The following is a 23,530-nucleotide window of genomic DNA, read 5'->3' as shown; positions in this document are numbered from 1 at the left end:
GCAACATGCGGTCGTGCATTATCCTGCTGAAATGTAGGGTTACGCAGGGATCAGATGAAGGGTAGAGCCACGGGTCGTAACACATCTGAAATGTAACGTCCGCTGTTCAAAGTGCCGTCAATGCGAACAGGTGACCGAACAAGAGGTGATCGAGACGTGTAACCAACGGCACCCCATACTATCACGCCGGGTGATACGCCAGTATGGCGATGACGAATACACGCTTCCAATGTGCGTTCACCGCGATGTCGCCAAACACGGATGCGACCATCATGATGCTGTAAACAGAACCTGGATTCACTAGAAAAAATGACATTTTGCCATTCGTGCACCCAGGTTCGTCGTTGAGTATACCATCGCAGGCGCTCCTGTCTGTGATGCAGCGTCAAGGATAACCGCAGCCACGGTCTCCGAGCTGATAGTCCATGGTTCTGCAAACGTCGTCGAACTGTTCATGCAGATGGTTGTTGTCTTGCAAACGTCCCCATCTGTTGACTCAGGGATCGAGACGTGGCTGCACGATCCGTTACAGCCTTGCGGATAAGATGCCTGTCATCTCGACTGCTAGTGATACGAGGCCGTTGGGATCCAGCACGGTGTTCCGTGTTACCCTCCTGAACCCACCGATTCCATATTATGCTAACAGTCATTGGATCTCGACCAACGCGAGCAGCAATGTCGCGATACGACCAACTGCAATCGCGATAGGCTACAATCCGACCTTTATAAAAGTCCGAAACCTGATGGTACGCATTTCTCCTCCTTACGCGATTCATCACAACAACATTGCACCAGGCAATGCCGGTCAGCTGCTGTTTGTGTATGAGAAATCGGTTGGAAACTTTCTTCATGTCAGCACGTTGTAGGTGTCGCCACCGGCGGCAACCTTGTGTGAATGCTCTGAAAGGCTAATCATTAGCATATCACAGCATCTTCTTCCTTTCTGTGAAATTTGGCTTCTGTAGCACGCCATCTTCGTGGTGTAGCAATTTTAATGGCCAGTAGAGTACTTGTGGTGACCCGTAGTGCCCTCCAGAATTACGAGATCACTCGGGGAATACCACGGAAATATTTCCCAGATCATAACGTTCCCTATTCCTGCCTGACGATTGTTGCAGGGCCGTTACTTTCAGATTTTTAACGCTGATGATATAAAACGTGATTCATCCGGAAACGTCACCTTTCGCCTCTCAGGGGACACCATGTTGCTGTTTCGGTGTGCAAATTCCGGCCTGCATCGTCGGTGAACAGCAGTCAGCATGGGTACCTGAATGAGGAGCCTCCTGCTCATCCCCATACGTAGCAACGTTCGTCGAACGGTCGTTGAGGAGACATTGTTGGTAGCCCCTTGGCTCACCTGTGCGGTCAGTTGCCCAACAGCTGCACATCTCCGCAGCCTTCGTTCACCCCTGTCATCTATTGCCGTGGTGCAACACATTTGCCTCGACGTCGGTTTTGGATAGCGCAATTTTGCCATGCATAATATCCGGGCTGTTCAAAAAGTCTCTCCGCAGTGCCGTTTGGTTGTTAGCCGCGCGTGCCGTATGCCGCAGTGTATATACCGAAATGAAACTCAGTGAAATACAAGTTATTTATTTATTGAATATTCATTTTTACTTACAAAATTTTCACATTAAATGTTGAAAGTGTCCCCCACTTCAAGGGAAGTAACCCAAGGAGGCGAACAATCAAACGGCACTCGCGGCTAACAATCGTACGGCACTGCGGAGACTTTTTGAACACCCCGTACTTTAACCACGGCTTCACGCTAACAATATACGAACTTAGCGGTCTCGGAAATGCCAGTGATCATGTCTTTTTGATCGATAGATAAAACGTTGCGTTTTCGCATTATGACAACGACTGTTTTCCGCGGTCCCCCGAAATGCTTTATCCACCACTCCCTCCCCCATTGCTAGTGTTGCCATCTGCCGTCCGAGTCTGGTTATTGCACGCAGACGTCGAACATGGGCGGATATCACATTAATGCGACTGGACCGTCTATAATCGTTTGTTAGGTGACCCTTCTTGAAAACGAGAATGTCATGCGCCTCTTTGCGCCTGTTGTAGAACTATGAAACTCGTTGACTGACGAGGTAGTTAATGTACCTATAAACAATTCGTCAGCTGGATATGTAAACAGTACCATTTCTCATGTACACCTGGATTTGTAAGACTGCGGGTCTCGATTTGATCGAATGTAAATGTTCTTATCATCTACATCTACATCCATACTCCGCAAGCCACCTGATTGCGTGTGGCGGAGGGTACCTTGAGTACCTCTATCGGTTCTCCCTTCTATTCCAGTCTCGTATTGTTCGCGGAAAGAAAGATTGTCGGCATGCCTCTGTGTGGGCTCTACTCTCTCTGATTTTATCCTCATGGTGTCTTCGCGAGATATACGTAGGAGGGGGCAATATACTGCTTGACTCCTCGGTGAAGGTATGTTCTCGAAACTTCAAACAAGCCCGTACCGAGCTACTGAGCGTCTCTCTTGCAGAGTCTTCCACTGGAGTTTATCTATCATCTCTGTAATGCTTTGGTGATTGCTAAATGATCCTGTAACGAAGCGCGCTGCTCTCCGTTGGACCTCCTCTATCTCTTCTATCAACCCTATCTGGTACGGATCCCACACCGGTGAGCAGTATTCAAGCAGTGGGCGAACAAGTGTACTGTAACCTACTTCACTTGTTTTCGGACTGCATTTCCTTAGGATTCTTCCAGTGAATCTCAGTCTGGCATCGGCTTTACCGACGATTAATTTTATATGAGCATTCCATTTTAAATTACTCCTAATGCCTGGCCCCAGATAATTTATGGAATTAACTGCTTCCAGTTGCTGACCTGCTATATTGTAGCTAAATGATAAAGTATCTTTCTTTCTGTGTATTCGCAGCACATTACACTTGTCTACATTGAGATTCAATTGCCATTCCCTGCGCCGTGCGTCAATTCGCTGCAGATCCTCCTGCATTTCAGTACAATTTTCCATTGTTACAACCTCTCGATATTCTACAGCATCATCCGCAAAAAGCCTCAATGAACTTCCGATGTTATCCACAAGGTCACTTATATATATTGTGAATAGCAATGGTCATACGACGCTCCCCTACGGCACACCTGAAATCACTCTTACTTCGGAAGACTTCTCTCCATTGAGAATAACATGATGCATTCTGTTATCTAGGAACTCATGTCCTTGTACCATATAGCAACTGGGTGCCGGACCGGGACTCGAACTCGGGACCTTTGCCTTTCGCAGGTAAGTGCTCTACCAACTGAGCTACCCAAGCACGACTCACGTCCCGTCCTCACAGCTTTACTTCTGCCAGTAGCTCTCCTCCTACGTTCCACACTTTACAGAAGCTCTCCTGCGAACCTTGCAGAACTAGCACTCCTGAAAGAAAGGTTATTGCGGAGACATGGCTTAGCCACAGCCTGGGGAATGTTTCCAGAATGAGATTTTCACTCTGCAGCGGAGTGTGCGCTGAAATGAAACTTCCTGGCAAATTAAAACTGTGTGTCAGACCGAGACTCGAACTCGGGACCTTTGCCTGCACGGGCATGTGCTCTACCATCTTAATTAGGCATTTTGATGGTAGAGCACTTGCCCGCGAAAGGCAAAGGACCCGAGTTCGAGTCCCGGTCAGGCACATATATTTAATCTGACAGGGTTTGATATCAGTGCACACTCCGCTGCAGAGTGAAAATCTCATTCAGCAGTTGTGTATGAGCTTCTAAATCTACCGAGTATAAATATTTTACATCAGTAAATACCGCAGAAGGAAAAGTTATCGTTGTTGTCTATGAGGAGCAGCTCAGTTTTGTTTCTCATCAAACCAGCATGGAAGAAAGCAAAGTGCACGAATATGCTGAAGGTAGTCTAAGAAATTCTTGATATTGGTAGTGAGCCCGATTTTTGAGTTTCTGTAGATCACAAGAGCTGGTTAGATAAAATCTACGTAGTCATTTATCAACTTGAACGGTATGCGTAGTCCGCTGCCTGTAGAACTGTAGCGGAGTCGCCGTAAGAAAATACCTCACAGCTGGCTGTTTTCAGCTAGGAAGCGGAAACGGCTAAAGGAGAAAACAATTATAGTCTATAGAGCTGCAACAACACAGGGGCGCTGTCATAGAAACGTGCACAAAGTCGTGTTACGAGGGGCTGAAGTAGACGACACAGCCGCTGCAACTGTCTCGGACGGTCTTTCGCCGATTCTGCTGTAGCCGCACATCCATTGTGTCGTCTTGTTCTTTATTAAGTGCCGTGTGCCGATGTGAGACGCTGTACTGGGTCTTGCAGCATCTGGCCGCCCCCCTCCGCTTTCCTTACCGACTGGCTGTTATTAAGGCTGCTGGCCTAGTCGTTAGCAGTATACAAGGGGGCTGCGATGGCCCGCCATTATCCCAGCAGTAAGTCGCAGCCGATATCTACCCCGGCGCAGCCCGTCATAAACTGTCTGCTGCGATGGAGGGCCGACCGGCGTAAATAAGCTTAATTAGGCGTTTTTCCCGCCGACGTCCAGATAAGGTGCCACACAAAAACCAGCCACCTGCTCCGGGCACCCCCACCCCTCTCTCCCACCCTCTCCTCCTCCCGTGGCCATTCCGAGACTAGCATGAGTCCACTTCTCAGCTTACAAGCTGCCCCATATCGCCGTCCTCCCCCTGCGAGGCCAGCTGCCGCATTTGTCAGGAGCTCTGCCTTCGGGTGTTTTTTTCCCGTCCTAGTTGGGATTTAAATCGTTCCATCTTTACTTCCCCCGCATCTCACAATAACGGATGCATGCTACTCATTCATACGTCGCTTCATATCAGTACCGTAATTTGCTGAATCGTCGTATGCTCTTTTTAAGTTTTACTGTGATTGTCGACGTCAGACATCTGTAGTTTCACGATGGGGACGGGGAATGAAATGTCAAATGTAGTAAAAAGGATGTTTACAAGAAGCAGAAGGGCAGCAGCTGTATGTTGATAAAAACTGAACACAGTATAGTACGTCTACAACTACATCTACATCTACACCCTGCTACTCACTGTCAAGTGTATGGCGTAGGTTATTGCACCATATAGCAGACAGAAGAATGAAAAATTCGTAAAAGCCGACCTCGTGGAAGATCAGTTTGGATTCTGGAGAAATGTAGGAACGCGCGAAGCAATACTGACCCTACGACTTCTCATACAAAATAGGTTAAGGAAAGACAAACCTACGTTTATAGTATTCGTAGACTTACAGAAAGCTTTTGACAATGTTGACTGGAATACTCTCTTTCAAATTCTAAGGCTATTAACAATTTGTACAGAAACCAGATGGCAGTTATAAGAGCCGAAGGGCGTGAAAGGGAAGCAGTGGTTGAGAAGGGAGTGAGACACGGTTGTAGACTGTACCCGATGTTATTCAATCTGTATATTGAACAAGCAGTAAAGGAAACAAAAGAAAAATTTGGAGACAGCAAAGGACTTGGAGGGGCAGTTGAACAGAATGGGCAGTGTCTTGAAAGGAGGATATAAGATGAACATCAATAAAAGCAAAGCGAGGATAATGGAATGCAGTCGAATTAAATCAGGTGATGCTGAGGGAATTTGATTAGGAAATGAACACTTAAAATAGTAGATGAGTTTTGGGAAGCAAAATAACTGATGATGGGTGAAGTAGAGAGGATATAAAAGGTAGACTGGCAATGGCAAGAAAAGCGTTTCTGAAGAAGAGAAATTTGTTAACATCGAGTATAGATTTAAGTGTCAGGAAGTCCTTTCTGAAAGAATTTGTATGGAGTTTAGCCATGTATGTAAGTGAATCATGGACGATAAACAGTTTAGACAAGAAACGAATGAAAGCTTTTGAAATGTGATGCTACAGAAGAATACTGAAGGCTGGATGGATAGATCACGTCACTAATGAGGACGTACTGCATAGAATTGGGGAGAAAAGAAATTTGTGTTACAGCCTGACCAAAAGAAGGGATCGGTTGGTAGGACACATTGTGAGGCATCAAGGGATTACCAATTTGGTACTGGAGGAAAGCAAGGAGGGTAAAAATCGTAGAGGGAGACCAAGAGATGAATACACTAAGCAGATTCAGAAGGATGTAGGTTGCAGTAGTTACTCGGAGATGAAGAGGCTTGCACACGATAGAGTAGCATGGAGAGCTGCATCAGACCAGTCTTTGTTTTGAGGACCACAACAACAACATTGTATGGTTTCTTGTCTCTCCATTCACAGATAGAGCGTGGAAAGAGCAGCGAGCTGTTATCCGTTTTCTATCTTCACCAGCTCTACGGCAGAGGCACGTAGTGAGATGAAAAATATATGCATAGTTCCTGCAGATATGTATTGAACTTTTCTAAGCAGATTCTCGCTAATTGTACGTCGTATTTTCTTCGAGTGTCTGTCCTTAGCCGACCAAACAAGTCTGTGGCAATTCGTATCGCCTGTTAGTCCGGCTATATATGGAATCTATACACTTGAACGGTATTCTGTCATGTGCCTGCAAGTGATTAGTATGTAATCTGTTTTTTTTTAGACAGTGTATAGATTATGCAGTATCCTACTAACTAGCCTGACACTTGGTATACCTACTACAGAATCCGTGCCAATGTGATAAAGCCAATCATGTATGAAGAGCGCTACTTCAGTTTACAGCGATCGATGTTTTCGGAAGTCGTGATGATACCCACTGAGAAGACTAATTTGTTCCCGGTGTGTTATAATGCTTGAACTTAGAATACGAGGGGCGTTAAATAACTAATGCAACGTACTTTTTTCTGAAAGCTGGTTTTATTCAGGATTCCAATACGCCATATGATTCCCCACTCTTTTGGCTGCGAAACCCTGTTTTTCAACGTAAGTTCCGTTCAGTCCGACGGCCTTACGCCACCTAAATGAAGGGCTCTGTGTGCCTGCATGGAACATGTTGTGGGTTGGCAAGAGAGCCAACCCGGTACTACTAGAGGAAGCCGAAAGGCACGCGTTTTAGCCCACGCAGGCTGGCGTGAGGTCTGGAACAGGACAAGGAAATTAGACTTTAGCAAAAAACGTACGTTGCTGCTGGAATACTTAACTTTAATCCATAAATGGTGAACATCGCTCTTGATGGTACATTATTCATAATCTCAATAGTAACTGGCAATGGCGCCTTGCTAGGTCGTAGCAAATGACGTAGCTGAAGGCTATGCTAACTATCGTCTCGGCAAATGAGAGCGTATTTTGTCAGTGTACCATCGCTAGCAAAGTTGGCTGTACAACTGGGGCGAGTGCTAGGAAGTCTCTCTAGACCTGCCGTGTGGCGGTGCTCGGTCTGCAATCACTGATAGTGGCGACACGCGGGTCCGACGTATACTAACGGACCGCGGCCGATTTAAAGGCTACCACCTAGCAAGTGTGGTGTCTGGCGGTGACACCACAGAACACGCTATTGGTCGACGTCGGAACCAACGTCTTGCTGCATCAACAAATTCCACTTCATTCACTGGGTAAGACAGATGGAGGTCGGAAGGTGCGAGATCCTGGCTGTAGGATATATGAGGAAGAACAGTCCAATTATTTGTGAGTTTTAATGGAAGTCATGTCGGGTGATACCAACACGATCAATCTCCCGCACATTTTGCGCTGAGACTTACAGAGGTTCTGAACAATAGACCTGTAGGTCGTTGGATTGGTCGGTCCATCAGCACAAAATGACCTGCACATTGTGACCGCTCAATGCCATTCAATACGATCACGACGACACCCCTCGATCGACGTTAGCACTCATGATGTCACACGCCTTCATACATGGCAGTAGACGTTTGAAAATTCGTGACGCTAGCTCACTGGTCGTCAATTGATTTAAATGTTATTCCCGGCTGACTCTTAATTCAATTACTGCCACGGGGGTGAGGAGAAAGAACACATCCTGGTGATACCAGCATTATGCGTTTTTAGATGTTCGGTTAATCTGAATGGTTTGCGATGTTCCAGCGATTCTATTCGAACTCTATGCTGATGTACCGACAAGGACCATTTTCGCAGATAAACATGCAAGTACGTAATGGATGTTCAGTTTCTCAATATAGTACGTCGCACTACACATTATACATCCGCTGTAAGAACAATTTCATGCATTTACATTTTTTGGTGTCCCCCAATATTGGTTGGCTAAATATTATGACGATACGTTGTATACAATTTCCACAGATATTGTTTATCATGTAGTCAAGACTACGTAATGAAGCCAAAATCGTGGATAAAATTGAAATGTAGTTTGTTTATTAACACATTTCTTTTCACTAACTAAATATGAAATATGAATCGGGATTGGGGGTGATGAGCCTATCCTTCTTTTTAGTATTAAAATGGGCGATATCGTGTTCTGAATAACGCGTGTCATATAATGTCCAAATATCGACACGACCCAGGCTATTAATTCGGCACTTAAATGTCTATTCTTCGTTCTCGAAATGTTCGATGTGATTGTCTTTCACACGCAGTGTTCAATTTAACGGTGTATGCACTGTTTTTAGTATTTTAGGTCCCCGTTAATTAATATCTGGTAGTTAATAAGCGAACTATTTTTATGCTGGCGCGTTGTTTGTATCAGTTACCCCAGCAACCGTCCAAGGATAAGATTCTCTTAATGTTCCGCGCACTCGCGTTTCACAATTTTATAAAATGCAGAATTACGTAATCTATAGCTTTCCATTGCGTACAACTTTCGTGGGTTCCACAACCATAATAGTTTCCCAAGAGTATTTTTCCTAGCTAACACAAAATTCGAATTATATTGTCGGAATCATTTCCACTTCACCCGACAATAAACGTCTCTGATCACTTCGTCACACGTAATGTATTTTAAACGTGCTTGAAGAGTCTTTAAATAATCTCCTCAACGAATTTCGCAGTTGCGTACTACTTTTTCATCGACTAGCCCGATCGCGATAACTGAAGGTAGCAAGCTCAATAATGTGTTACATGTTCTTTTATATGTATTAAAAAACAAACGCGCCCCTATATCTTTTTGTCCCGCTTGGTCTTTGCTACTTTGCTTTTTATTACTTTTCATTATATTGCTTCTTAGTAATACTGTGCAGTTATTAAAGTTTCATTACTTTCCCCTATTTTAATTCTTCCAAAATAAAGTCTATTTATCCCCGATTTTAATTAATATGATGTTAATTGACACGCCTGCCCGCAAAGTACTGTTATAACATTACATTCGCCAGACGTAAGGGCTCCGAATTGTCACTCGTGGGCGAAATTGAAACAACGAATTTACAACGAAATTCCAACCACGGGTGAAGTCATAAAAGACCGTTCTACACGAGCTTCTTCTGGTATCAACTCGGACGAAATTCAACGTGCAGTATTGTTCACATCCAATCGTTAAACAGTACGTGTGACTGCTAGTGGAAAGCATTTTGAATACGTGTTGTGACAACCTTCTCTGATGCCATTGCCGGCCGCGGTGGTCTAGCGGTTCTAGGCGCTCAGTCCGGAACCGCGCGACTGCTATGGTCGCAGGTTCGAATCCTGCCTCGAGCATGGATGTGTGTGATGTCCTTAGGTTAGTTAGGTTTAAGTAGTTCTAAGTTCTAGGGGACTGATGACCACAGATGTTAAGTCCCATAGTGCTCAGAGCCATTTGATGCCATTAAATTGCTTACTGTATATTTCATCAAAGTCTCATCGTATGCGTTTGCAAATGCGCTTGTAAAAGATCCACAGCATGATCTGGTGTAAGATAATTGCTATACGACCTAATGTGTCGTACGTGTCGTCAAAAGTATTATTTAAAGGTAAATAATAAAACATTCCAGTCCATTTAAAATGACAAAGCTGAGTATCATATCTTCTTTACCCTTCCACATACAAAAAAAAAAAAAAAATGAACACTATACCATGGCCCCCTTGACGCTAAGCAGCTTTTGTTTGAAAGATTTTCTTCTATCACTAAAAGTGGTTAGTTTATTTAGGTAGCCTGTCCTTGGTGACTCACCCTGTGTAAATGATATGGCAGATAACACTGGAAACTCCTGAGGATGTCCGTGGATGACTTGTATAAATGATCTGGTAGCTAACGTTGGAAAATACTGAGGGTGTCCGCAGATAATGTTATTCAGAATGTTATTGTTTGCACGTGTAAGTTTTAATGCCAGAGACCTGCAGCGAAACGCAGGTCCATCTGCAGAGCGTCAGTGATTGCTGCAGCGGCTGGCAGTTGACCATTACCTTAAATGCAATGAGGTGACAAAAGTCATGGAATACCTTTTAATATCGTGTCGAGCCTCTTTTTGCACAGCGCAGTTCAGCAACTCGACGTGGTATGGACTCAACAAGTCGTTGGAAGACCCCTGCAGAAATATTGAGCTCTATAGCTGCCCATAATTGCGGAAGTGTTGCCGATGCAGGATTTTGTGCACGAACTGACTTCTCGATTATGTCCCAAAAATATTCGATGGGATTCATGTCGGGCGAACTGGGTGGCCATACCATTCGCTCGAATTGTCCAGATTTTCTTCAAACCACTCGTGAACATTTATGGCCCAGTGACATGGCGCATTGTTAAGAAGTCCATAAACGGCTGCAAACTGGTCTCCAAGTAGCCGAACATTCAGTCAATAATGGGTTCAGTTTGACCGGAGGAACCAGCCTATTCCATGTAAACATAGCCTACACCATTATAGAGCCACGACCAGGTTGACAAGTTTGGTCCCTCGTTTCGTGGGGTGTGCGCACAATACTATCAGCTCTTACCAAATGAAATCGGGACTCATCTGATGAAGCCACGGTTTTACAGTCGTCTAGGGTCCAACCCCTATTGTCACGATCCTAGAAGAGGCGCTGCAGGCGATATGGTGCTGTTAGCAAAGGCACTCGAGGCGGTCGTCTGCTGCCATAGCCCGTTAACGCCAAATTTTGCGGCGCTTGCAAACGCCGCTGCTCTCTGTCGTTAAGTGAAGGGCGTTCGCCAATGCGGTTGGCCAATGTGTTGTCTGTGGTGAGAGAGAATGCCTGAAAATTGGTATTCTCTGCACATTCTTGACACTGTGGATCAACACTTTCACATGAATCACCTGAATACATATGACAGCTTCTCCAATGCACTGTCCTTTTATACCCTGTGTACGCAATACTACCGCCATCTGTATATGTGCATATCGCTATCCCATAACTTTTGTCACCTCCATGTGTATCTAACGTAATCCTGCTAAGCAGGTGAACGAATCCATTGTTGTACCATAAAGTGATAAATCACAGGAATAGAAAGAACCATAGAATAAATTTATTTTATTTCCATCAATGACCACAAAACGTTTTGGCTCGCGGGGTAGCCGCGCGGTGTAAGTCGCCTTGTCATGGTCCGCGCGGCTCCCCCCGTCGGATGTTCGAGTCCTCCCTCGGGCATGGATGTGTGTGTTGTCCTTAGCGTAAGTTAGTTTACGTTATATTAAGTAGTGCGTAAGCTTAGGGACCAATGACCTCAGCAGTTTGGTCCCATAAGACCTTACCACAAATTTCCAAAATATTTTGGTCCTTAGACTACCGGTTTCGGTCTATAGTGACAATCCTTAGACCTGCAGCAAAACAAGGGAAAAGAATACAGCTAGTGGACGGTTTACATCTTAAAACAACAAAATCTGTCATAATGAAAATATATTACTTTCACAGATGTGAAAACATACGCTTAAAATATGACGAGGCATACCTGTTTCACAACATGGCCTAATAAATGAAGCAACAGTGACATGTCAAGAAAGACACACAAAATCAGCTTAGCTTCGTCGCACATTTTTGATAGATGGTAGACTAGGCCACAGTGCCGGCAGAGGCAACCTGCTAACAGCATTTACGTTCAGAATCACGTAAGATATCGCTAATTAATATTATTCATATTCGTTAATTTTATAAATTAATGAAATGAAAAAATGCAGATGTACAGGCCGGATGGACTACTCGGATATCGCATAAAATCTACTTTTCTTTCGATACCGAGTAAGTATCGAAAGAATGACTCGATTCTAAGAGTGCTCGGTATCGAAACAAAAGCATCGAGTATTTACTTATATCGGAACATCCATAAACGCGCGCGTGACGGATGCGCCATGGAACCGTCGGCTGCACACTTAGATCTCATAGAGGGCCGCCCGGTTGGCCGTGCGGGAAGGAGCGCCGGCCCCCGGCACGAATCCGCCCGACGGATTTGTGTCCACGTCCGGTGAGCCGGCCAGTCTTTGGATGGTTTTTAGGCGGTTTTCCATCTGCCTCGACAAATGCGGTCTGGTTCCCCTTATTCCGCCTCAGCTACACTATGTCGGTGATTGCTGCACAAACAAGTTCTCCACGTACGCGTACACCACCATTACTCTACCACGCAAACATAGGGGTTACACACGTCTGGTGTGAGACGTTCCCTGGGGGGTCCATAGTGGGCCGAACCGCACAATAACCCTGGGTTCGGTGTGGGGCGGCGGAGGGGTGAAGTGGACTGCGGTAGTCGTCGTGGGGTTGCAGACCACTGCGGCTGCGGCGGGGACGGAGCCTCTCCGTCGTTTCTAGGTCCCCGATTAACATAGCATAACATAACATAGGTCTTATAAGAAAGGTGAAAAATTATATTATTAAAATCTTATTCTCAATCAGGACATAAGTTATCAGTTGCGTAATGTGTTATTAAAATAACGAATAGAAGTAGACGTTTTAAGAAGTAATGCAAATTCAGTTTTATTGCCACGAGCCCCGGGTGCATTTTACGTTACACTGCTATTTACGATGTGCGCCTTGTCTCCAATTACGTATGCCGCATTTTATCTAGTAGTAATGCTGCTGGTGAGAAATAGCCTGGTGTACAAAGGTCGCCCCGCCAGTGAACAGTGTTTATAGTTCCGCTTCCGGCGAGTTTTGTACCACCGGAAACAGATAACAGTCGCCGCCAAAGGCCTTCTCATTCCGACGCGGAGCTCGAGGTCAGCCCGGGCATGGCTTGTCTGCGCTCATTCGCGGCCACTGCGAACGAACGCTGCGCTTGCTCACACACCAAAAAACAGTTAATGTAAAGTAATGAACTTTTTGGAGTACATTTGTCTAGGTAACATATTTAAGTCATTTAACATTGCTTGATCACACGTTATTGTAAGAGCGAAAAGCCATGGAAATGTGAAATGCTGGTATATTAATAACCGGTGTAACCGTCAGAACGTTGATTGTAAGCATGAAAGCGTGCATGCATTGTGTTGTAAAAGTACTGGGTGTGAGTTTGTGGGATGGGGTTCCATGCCTGTTGCACTTGGTCGGTCAGTACAGGAACGGTTAAAGCTGTTTGTGGGTGATACTGCAGTTGTCATCCAGTGGTGTCTCATATGTGCTCGATTGGAGACCGATCTGGTGATCGAGCAGGCAAAGGAAACATGTCGACACTCTGCAGAGCATGTTGGGTTATGTGGTGAGCGTACTGTAAGACCTTCGGTACACACACCATCAGATTATTTGACTTGTCGCTCTAACGAAGTAGGCGAGTGTCAGCAATATGTCTCGTGGTCTTATCGTGGCGTGTGTATCTTCTGCTGTTAGGTCAGAAGATAGAAATGCCACTTGCACGCTTAGAGTAGCAGATTGACGGTGACCAACATTAAACAGAACTTGATTAATTATCACACACATTTATTAAAATAATAACAAGCATAAAAATTACTTAACTTGGTTCTGGATGCTATTTACAATTGACAATCTGAAGTTCCTTTGGTATTGGTACGTTAATCTTATTCTCACATATATCTCTGATACTTGGCAAAAGTGTCTATAAATTTATCTTCATGGCTATGTACAGGAATATGGTAATCTTATTAGGCGCAGACTGAAACTTGACTATAGACTGGTACAGACAAATGTAGAACTCGTACAGACTGGTACAGACAAATGCAGACTGGTGCAGACAAATGCAGACTGACTAATCGGAGGTCTGTACACTCGTTATAATACCTCGTGTGTTCATGCACCACTGCACGAGTGTGATCCGTGAGGAGAAAAGGTTCTACGTTAGCAGCAATCTCATTGGCTACGTTACATATTAATACGCGGATCGGCGGAAGCAGAATTTGGTCCGTCTCTATTGCAGCGCCATCTCGTAGTGTGGAGACAGATGAGCGCTGCGCCTGCGCTGTTGTGCTTAGCGGGGCGCGCTCTAGTGGGTAAGTTGTGTACACGCTGACTACGCGGAACTATGTACACAACAGGTTACTACAGCGGTATGTGGGCGAGCGTTATCCAGTTGGAAGACACCCTCTGGAATGCTGTTCATGAATGGCCGGATGTGCTTGTGGATGGAAATCCATGCCTGTTGCACTTGATGTTCCATACCTGCTGCACTTGGTCGGTCAGTACAGGGACGGTTAAAGTTGTTTGTGGGTGACGCTCGAGTTCTCACCCAGTGAAGTCTCATAAGTGCTCGATTGGAGACGGATCTGATGATCGAGCAGGCAAAGGCAACATGTCGACACTGCAGAGCATGTTGGGTTCCTACAGCAGTGTGTGGGCGAGCGTTATCCAGTTGGAAAACACCCTCTGGAATGCTGTTCATGAATGGCAGCACAGCAGGTCAAATCACCACATTTACTTACAAATTTGCAAACAGGGTGCATGGGATGACCACGAGAGTGCTTCTGGTGTCATACGAAATCGGACCCAAGACCATAATACCAGACGTAGGCCTAGTTTGTCTAGCACGCAGGCAGCTTGACTGAAGGCCCTCAGTTGGTCTCCTTAAAGCAACACTTGGGATTCACTGGCACAGGTAGCTTTCATTACAAAACACAACAGACCTCTTCCCTGCCTTCCAATGAGGTCTCGTTTGAAAATGCTGAAGTTGCAGACGGCGGTGGTTTGAGGTCAGTGGAGTACATCCTACAGGGCATGTGGCTTCTTGCAGTAACCGATTTGTAACATTTCGTTGTGTCATTGTGGTGCCAACTGCTGCTAAGATTACTGCTGCAGATGCAGTACGATGCGCCAGACCCATACTCCGAACACGATGGTCTTCCCTCTCGGAAGTGCCACGTGGCCGTCCAGAGCCCGGTCCTCTTGCGACGTTACATTCTCGTGACCACCGATGCCAGCAGTCATGTAGGATGGCTACATTTCTGCCAAGTCTTTCTGCAATATCGCAGAAGGAACGTCCAGATTCTCGTAGCCCTGCTACACGACCTCGTTTAAACTCAGTGAGGTGTTGATACTGGCGTCTGTGTCGCCTTAAAGGCATTCTTGACTAATCTCAACTCAACACGGCCAGTCTCAAAGGTAACTGACGCTCACGACCGTTACAGCGTGTATTTAAAGCAAACCTCATTTGTATCCCGCTAGTGGTACTACCAGGCCATTCTTACGCAACTGGCGCGAAATTTGAATAAACATCATCTTTCAGATATAGAGACACGCCTACGAAGTTTCGTTTATGTCGCAAAACTCCTTCTGGGTGTTGTGATTATTTTTTCGTCAGTGTATTTGCCGTAGTTTTGTGTGGACACCTTCACAGAACCACTGAATCTTTTTAATGCACTACTGGCCATTAAAATTGCTACACCAAGAAGAAATGAAGACGATAAACGGGTATTCATTGGACAAATATATTTTACTAGAAGTGGCATGTGATTACATTTTCAGGCAATTTGGGTGCATAGATCCTGAGAAATCAGTACCCAGAACAACCACCTCTGCCCGTAATAACGGCCTTGATACGCCTGGGCATTGAGTCAAACAGAGCTTGGATGTCATGTACAGGTACAGCTGCCCATGCAGCTTGAACACAATACCACAGTTCATCAAGAGTAGTGACTGCCGTATTGTGACGAACCAGTTGCTCGGTCACCATTGGCCAGACGTTTTCAATTGGTGAGAGATCTGGAGAATGTGCTAGTCAAGGCAGCAGTCGAACATTTTCTGTATCCAGAAAGGCCTGTACAGGATCTGCAACATGCGGTCGTGCATTATCCTGCTGAAATGTAGGGTTTAGCAGGGATCGAATGAAGGGTAGAGCCATGGGTCGTAACACATCTGAAACGTAACGTCCACTGTTGAAAGTGCCATCAATGCGAACAGGTGACCGAGATGTATAACCAATGGCACCCCATACCTTCACGTCGGGTGAGACGCCAGTATGGCGATGACGAATACACGCTTCCAATGTGCTTTCACCGCGATGTCGTCAAACACGGATGCGACTATCATGATGATGTAAACAGAACCTGGATTCATCCGAAAAAATGACGTTTTCCCATTCGTGCACCCAGGTTCGTCGTTGAGTACACTACCGCAGGCGCTCCTGTCTGTGATGCAGCGTCACGGGTAACCGCAGCCATGGTTTCCGAGCTGATAGCCCATGAAGCTGCAAACGTCGTCGAACTGTTCGTGCAGATGGTTGTTGTCTTGCAAACGTCCCCATCTGTTGAGTCAGGGTTCGAGACGTGGCTGCACGATCCGTTACAGCTATGCGGATAAGATGCCTGTCATCTCGACTGCTAGTGATACGAGACCGTTGGGATCCAGCACGGCGTTACGTATTACCCTCCTGAACCCACCGATTCCATATTCTGCTAACAGTAATTGGATCTCGACCAACGCGAATAGCATGTAGCGATACGATAAACCGCAAGCGCGATAGGCTACAATAGGACCTTTATCGAAGTAGGAAACGTGATGGAACGCATTTCTCCTCCTTACATGAGGCATCATAACAACGTTTCACCAGGCAACGCCGGTCAACTGCTATTTGTGTATAAGTAATCGGTTGGAAACTTTCCTCGTGTAAGCACGTTGTAGGTGTCGCCACCGGCACCAACCTTGTGTGAATGTTCTGGAAAGCTAATTATTTGCATATCACAGCATCTTCTTCCTGTCGGTTAAATTCCGCGTCTGTAGCACGTCATATTCGTGGTGTAGCAATTTTAATGTTCAGTAGTGTGCATCTACGAGGGCACGTCAGTTAGTAATGGCATTTTTTTCCTGTCTCGTATGTTGGCAGCACGGACTCAACAAAGACGCACCTTAATCTCATTGTTGTTCTTGAGGAGCATCTGCGCTAGTTCAGGGAATAACTGTGTGTATAGTGATTTCGGAGCATTTCATGTATGTGCTCTGTCGTCCATATGCGCCGAGGCAGAAATGACAGGAGTTATCCGTTTTCTGTATTTGAAGTGAGTGAAGCTGTGAAGACTGCAGCTGAGGTATGGTGATAGCTGTCTTAGTGAGCGAGAAATTTACTAGTGGACAAATCGCCATAAAAGTAAAAACATATTTGTCTTCGAGAAAGAGAATTCTCGTACGGTTAGACCATTAGCTTCGAAAATGGGCAGGACATCAAGACAGCTGAGTAAATGAGTCTCTGCACCTTCCAGACACTCATTTTCTGTCGTTCTCCTGAAGCACATGGTAAGTCATCAGCAGCTAATATTTTCCCTGTCATAACTGTTAACACAGCAGTTTTGTGGTGTCACCGCCAGACACCACACTTGCTAGGTGGTAGCCTTTAAATCGGCCTCGGTCCGTTAGTATACGTCGGACCCGCGTGTCGCCACTATCAGTGATTGCAGACCGAGCGCCGCCACACGGCAGGTCTAGAGAGACTTCCTAGCACTCGCTCCAGTTGTACAGCCGACTTTGCTAGCGATGGTTCACTGACAAATTACGCTCTCATTTGCCGAGACGATAGTTAGTATAGCCTTCAGCAACGTCATTTGCTGCGACCTAGCAAGGCGCCATTATCATTTGCTATTTATCTTGTGATGCATGTACCGTCAGACCGATGTTCACCAATTATGGATTAAAGTTAAGTATTCCAACAGCTACGACCTTTTTTGCTAAAGTCTAACTTCCTTAAATGTTCCAGACCTCACGCCAGCCTGCGTGAGCTTACGCGTGCCTTTCGGCTACCAATCATAGTGGCTTGGCTGTCTTGCCAAGTCACAACAAGTTTCAAATGTGCGTTACTAAAGATCGAATTTGCGACCTCACACTAAAGGCGTTCTTTCTAGGTCCTTCACGGGAGTTGGCGTCTCCGACCTACCGATCTGCTGCCCCGCCGACTCCGACGCTAGCTTCTTAGTGGGATTCATCACCATAATGCCGGCCATCAGCGAGCCGTACCCCAGGCACAGCCGTCTTCGAGTACCGTCTCGGTGACGAGAAGGGGGCAGGGTCAGGGGGGGTGAGGGAACGCCGGGTCTACACGACGCCAGGGAAGCAGCTCATCAGTCTCCTCAGAGTGCTGCGATGGTGCTCCATTCTGGGAATGGCCCTAGCTCTGCACGTGGCCGTCTCCAGAGTTGGGCACTATCGCAACACAACACGAAGCGCCGCTGAGGTTGGCGGCCGTGGCCTACAGAGGCTGCCGGCCTCACGAGCACGAGGTGGCATCCCAGCAGCACCAGGAGGAAGCCTGTTAATCGGCTCCAGCCAGGGTCAGCAAGGAGAGAGCGCCCACCTGAATACGCCATGTACCAAGACCAATAAAGTTTTTTGAAACTTTAGCAATGTTTGTCCTGTGCCCCACGGGCTCTCACCACCACTCACTCATGCCCTAGCGTTCCCAGCACACTACAGAGTGATGTCACTCTTCAACCGTATTAGCTGTTTAGTAACATACACTATCTGACAAAAGTGTCCTGACAGCCCCTGTACCGGGTGGTTATAATTAAACTTTCCCTATCTAACACGTTATAACATGGAAACTAATTACTGTATGAGTACCAGATTTGCAGCATTAATGTTCAGAGTATGGCTCATGATTTCCATGCGTCACAGCGCCACCGTCCAGTTGCAACTATGGCCACTAGGTGCAGTGATCAGTCGTCGTGATACATAGTCTCACGCACCTGGCCAGTCACACTTGTTGACGTCTCAACATGAACTTGGACGAAAGGAGCAGGGCATTATTGTTGAAGCTCTGTTATCAAAACAACAGTAATGCTGCAGCTGCACTTCGAGAATATCACCGGCGGAAAGGATTACGGAAGGGTGCTCTTCCTCCACCTGCTGTGCGGAGCACGACGAAGAAGTTCAAATCAACTGGAGAACTGGGCGTCGATTGGTTGCACCACAGGTGGTTGATGAAATCGCTGTTGCAATGACAGGCAGCGCTGCATTCAGTTCCCGATCGTCAGGCATAGCGCGTGCTGTGCAGGTAGTGATGTTGATCGATGATATCTGTAACGAAGTCAACGTTCTAACTCATCCCACAGGAGTTCAAAATGGCTCAAATGGCCCTGAGGACTATGGGACTTAACATCTAGGGTCATCAGTCCCCTAGAACGTAGAACTACTTAAACCTAACCAACCTAAGGACATCACACACATCCATGCCCATCACACACATCCATGCCCGAGGCAGGATTCGAACCTGCGATCGTAGCGGATGCGCGTTTCCAGACTGAAGCGCCTAGAACCGCTCGGCCACACCGGTCGGCCATACAGGAGTTCCGCTGCGTTCATTAGCCAGGCCAGTCCATTTCAGGAACGTTATTATCCACAAACAACTGTCTCTTGGACGCTGCTTTATGACGCAGTGCATTCTCATGCTGATGCAAACAATCATCGTCCTCTAATTGTTCCTCTACTGTACGCACTGCACAACTATTTAAAATGTGTTTATGTCCTTCCGCATGTAGCCTTCCATAAGCGCGATAGGTTATAGCCTATCCCCGGTGTTTCTCAATCTTTACACTGAACAAGCAGTAAAGGAAACCAATGAAAAATTTGGAGTAGGAATTAAAATCCAAGGAGAAGCAATAAAAACCTTGAGGTTCGCCAATGACATTGGACCTGGAAGAACAGTTGAATGGAATGGACAGTGTCTTGAAAGAAGGATATAAGATGAACATCAACAACAGCAAAACGAGGATAATGGTATGTAGTCCAATGAATCAGGCGATGCTTAGAGAATTAGATTAGGAAATGAGACACTTAAAATAGTAGATGAGTCTTGCTATTTGGGCAGCAAAATAACTAAGGAGGGTCGAAGTAGAGAGGATATAAAATGTAGGTTGGCGATAGCAAGGAAAGCATTTCTGAAGAAGAGATATTTATCAATGCCGGGTATAGATTTAAGTTACTGTCTGTTCTGAAAGCATTTTTATGGAGTGTACCCAAGAATGGATGTGAAACATGCTCAATAAACAGTTTAGACAAGAAGAGAATAGAAGATTTTGAAATGTGGTGCTACAGAGGAACGCTGAAGATTAGATGGGTAGATCAAGTAACTAATGAGGAGGTACTCAACAGAATTGGGGAGAATCGTAATTTGTTGCACAAGTTGACTAGAAGAAGGGATAGGTTGGTAGGACACGTTCTGAGGCATCAAGGGATCACCATTTTAGTATTGGAGGGAAGAGTGGAGGGTAAAAATCGTAGAGGGAGACCAAGAGATGAATACTGTAAGCAGATTCAGAGGGATGTAGGTTGCAGTAGTTACTCGGAGATGAAGAGGCTTGCACAGGATAGAGTAGTATGGAGAGCAGCATCAAACCAGTCTTCGGACTGAAGACCACAACAACAACAAGCGCGATAAGATCACATCCAACCACGAAAAACACTTCCAGGCCGTAACAACACCTCCTCCGTTGGAACCACAATTCATTGCAGGCAACATTCTCAAGACATTCGCCAAATCCAGACCCTTCCCTCGCACTGCTACATGGTATAGCGCGATTCATCGGCTCAAATCGCTCGTTTCAGGCCATCCACTTTCTAATGGCATCGCACTTTAGGCCACCTCAAGCGTCGCCCAGCACTACTGACCACAGAAACGTGTGGCTTATGACGAGCTGCACGACCAATGTATTCCGTTCACTTTAACTCCCAACGCACAGTCATTATTCTAGTTGGATTGATGGCAGCACTTTGGAACACACTAGCGATTCCTTCTGCTGATGATATAAAATTTTTTGCAACCACCCTCAGCAATTTTCGACAGTCTCCGTCCGTTAGTAATTGAGGTCTTGAGGTGTTTCTTCGCGTTTCAACTTCAGTCATGTCGCCAAAAGTCGACTTAGGCACCTTTAGAAAGGTTGAAATGTCTGATAGATTTGTTGCCAGGCGACATTCAGTGGCTAGTCCACGTTCGAAGTCGTTGAGTTCTCCTGTTTGACCCATTTCGCCATTACTGCTTGCCTAGTGACAAGTATACTGGCTATACGCTTCTCGTGGCATCTGGTGCTCAATTCCGTATTACCAGGTGATTATAATTAAACTTTCCCTATTTAACATCTTATAACACGGAAACTAATTACCGTATAAGGACCAAACTTGGTAGCATTAATGTCAAGGACATGGGGAAGAGAAATAATGCAGAATCAATTCAATTGAAACACTTTTAATGTGCTGCTGCGGTACATCATAGCATTACTTATCGGTACCATTACAGCTACAAACGAGGCTCAGTCCAGAAGAGTCTGAAAGCTCAGGATTGCATTCTGCACAACAGAACGAAGCATTTACTTATGTATGCTGGCCACCTCTCTTGATATGCTGCGCTTCAGACCAGCATATGTGTGAATATTCCTCTGGTAAATCCTGTCCTTCATCTAGCCCCACAACCAGAGATCACAGGGAGTGAAATCAGGTGATGGCGCCGACCAAGCATTTAGAAACTATCGGCTGATAATTCAATCGTTTCCAAATGTGTTTCACAGAAGCAAGTGAGCTTCACGACCGATGTGCGGTGGGACCCCATCTTGCATGAAAACTGTTGAGTCCAATGCGTCTCTCGCCTATAGGGCGGCTATGACATGCTGGCGAAGCGTATCACAATAACGCTAGCCAATCACACTACTCGCGTTTGGTCCCTGAGCTCCAGCCTGTTCAAAAAACAATGAGCTAATGATGAACGTAGCCGTGAAGCCACACCAAACGGTGACACGTTCAGTGCGCACAGGAACTTCATACACATTGACTGGAAGTGAAGATCCCAACACTCGGCAATTCTGTGTGTTCACCTCGCCCGTCAGAGAAAAATGGGTTTCGTCTGTCCATACGATGGTACAGGGTCAGGCCTCGTCAACTTCAATCCCTGCGAGGATGTGGAGAGCGAAGTCAACATGTCGTTGTGCGTTCTGTGGTTCAAGCTGCTGTACGATATGGATCTTGCACAGATACTATTTGAGAATGGTTCGAAGCACCTTCCATATATTATCGACCAACATCACTACCTTCTCTGGATTCGGCTGTTGAGGAAGAATGGGCCGCCAGTCCTCCATAGACACTCACACACCTAAATGAAAGTATCCCCAGCAGAATTCAACCCTGAAATACGATTGTACGTAACATTATCAGAAAAAAAGATGTGAATAGGACCGAAAAATAAATAAACTATGTCATACGTAAGCTTCGCAACTTTCCTGTGTACAGTTACACAAAAACAGCATTTTATCCAGTCGTTTAGCTGATAACTATTGCGTGATTCTGACAACTTGTTGCCTGGCTTTGAAAATAAACGCCTGAAGTGCACAGATGCTGCTATGAAGTATCACGTACTCGTTGGATAGATTATACAACTAGGGGAATGAAACTTTTATCTCTCTCCATTGCTCTTAAAGAATTAGCCCATAGTAGTCACACAGGTGTGCTACATTTAGCTATGCTATATTTATGCTATCCTGTGCTATATTTAGTACAGTCCATATTTTTAATATCATAATTTTTGGAACTCTATTATCTGAAAAATACATTTACGCCCTCTTTCCACTCGTGTATTTTTGCTAACAAAAGTTCATTACTTATATTCATAAGAAAAATAATTTTGCCTTGTTATTGTGGTGGGGCGTTTTCTTAAATGCTTTTCATGGTTTGAAGTATTTTCCTAAGACTCCAAATTTTTGAAACGTATTTTCCACCTCACTTCATCATTATCTAGTTTATCAAAAATGCCAAGTTTCACTTTTGGTAGGCACCTTTCTGTCTGTTAATACGGTATTCCTTTAACGTACACTGTTTTAATCATTATGAAATAGGTCTAGTAAGTCGAATCCTGAGAACAAATGGGTTCCACGTTAACGAACCGCGAATAGAACGTTGTCAAGTTGGCGAAACGTCGCAAATATTTTCGTGCAGCACTCTGTTGCCTGCACGCACACCGCTCGTTGAACTGTTAGTATGTTGCTTCTCGCGCGTTCAGTTGTTGAAAGTATTGGAGCTGAGTTATGCGACCAAACCTTTGGGTAAACAATAAAAACGCAATATAAGTAGAGTCATTCGATACATCTGCTATATCAGTTGAAGACTTATGAGTAAAAACGTACCACTGTCGAGATGGAAGTACTCGATACCAAGACGTGTGGACTCTTTTTCCGTATTCATGAACGGTTTTTCGAGTTAAGCGCATGTTCGCGTTGGGGATGTGTTCATACACTAGGGTCAGTATACACAATATGCGCGTTAGAAAATCAAGAGTATCGTGTATAGCTAAGATTTTTGACAGTTATTTAGTTTACTACTGACGCAAACCGTACTGAAGAATGCGAAGTATCTCAAAATGCTTTGGAACTTTACCATATGACTTTCCGGCCCCAAGCG

General features: G+C 45.4%; 1 long non-coding RNA gene across 1 annotated transcript in view; it reads left to right on the top strand.

The window, feature by feature from the left end:
• Positions 1–18,169, top strand: part of LOC126175090 (uncharacterized) — a 163,741-nt gene extending 145,572 nt beyond the window's left edge. The window contains exon 4 of the long non-coding RNA XR_007535522.1: positions 17,998–18,169. This is a non-coding gene — a long non-coding RNA (uncharacterized LOC126175090). The remainder of the gene's footprint in view (positions 1–17,997) is intronic.
• The last annotated feature ends 5,361 nt before the right edge of the window (positions 18,170–23,530 follow it).

Source organism: Schistocerca cancellata, chromosome 3 (assembly GCF_023864275.1).
Source record: "Schistocerca cancellata isolate TAMUIC-IGC-003103 chromosome 3, iqSchCanc2.1, whole genome shotgun sequence".
Lineage (NCBI taxonomy): Eukaryota > Metazoa > Arthropoda > Insecta > Orthoptera > Acrididae > Schistocerca > Schistocerca cancellata.
The sequence above is the reverse complement of the archived record's forward strand: the minus strand, read 5'-3'. Positions and strand labels throughout refer to the sequence as shown.